General features: G+C 50.4%; 1 non-coding gene and 1 pseudogene across 1 annotated transcript; both read left to right on the top strand.

The window, feature by feature from the left end:
- Window positions 1–235: 235 nt before the first annotated feature.
- Window positions 236–354, top strand: LOC111476338. The gene has a single exon (XR_002717052.1). It is a non-coding gene; the product is annotated as a 5S ribosomal RNA (ribosomal RNA).
- A 133-nt stretch (window positions 355–487) lies between these two features.
- Window positions 488–591, top strand: LOC111476339 (annotated as a pseudogene; the record flags this gene model as incomplete).

Genomic DNA, 591 nt, shown 5'->3' with positions numbered 1-591 from the left:
CTCCGCAGTTAAGCGTGCTTGGGCGAGAGTAGTACTAAGTTGGGTGACAACTTGGGAAGTCCTCGTGTTGCACCCCTTTTTTTCTTTCAATTTCTCCCAGTTCTTTTCTTCCTTTCTCTACAAATGATTTTCTTCCTTTCTCTACAAATGAGAACCCCTCCCCCGCTCACGCCCATCGCGTTTCGATCATGCCGCCCCGCATGCGTTAAATCCGATTTTGTGCGCATGGCATGTCGGGTGCGATCATACCAGCACTAATGCACCGGATCCCATCAGAACTCCGCAGTTAAGCGTGCTTGGGCGAGAGTAGTACTAAGTTGGGTGACCACTTGGGAAGTCCTCGTGTTGCACCCCTTTTTTTCTTTCAATTTCTCCTAGTTCTTTTCTTCCTTTCTCTACAAATGAGAACCTCCCCCGCTCACGCCCATCGCGTTTCGATCATGCCGCCCCGCATGCGTTAAATACGATTTTGTGCGCATGGCATGTCAGGTGCGATCATACCAGCACTAATGCACCGGATCCCATCAGAACTCCGCAGTTAAGCGTGCTTGGGCGAGAGTAGTACTAAGTTGGGTGACCACTTGGGAAGTC

Source organism: Cucurbita maxima, unplaced genomic scaffold, assembly GCF_002738345.1.
Source record: "Cucurbita maxima cultivar Rimu unplaced genomic scaffold, Cmax_1.0 Cma_Scf07697, whole genome shotgun sequence".
NCBI lineage: Eukaryota > Viridiplantae > Streptophyta > Magnoliopsida > Cucurbitales > Cucurbitaceae > Cucurbita > Cucurbita maxima.
Note: the sequence above shows the minus strand (reverse complement) of the source record. Positions and strands in the feature narration are given on the sequence as shown.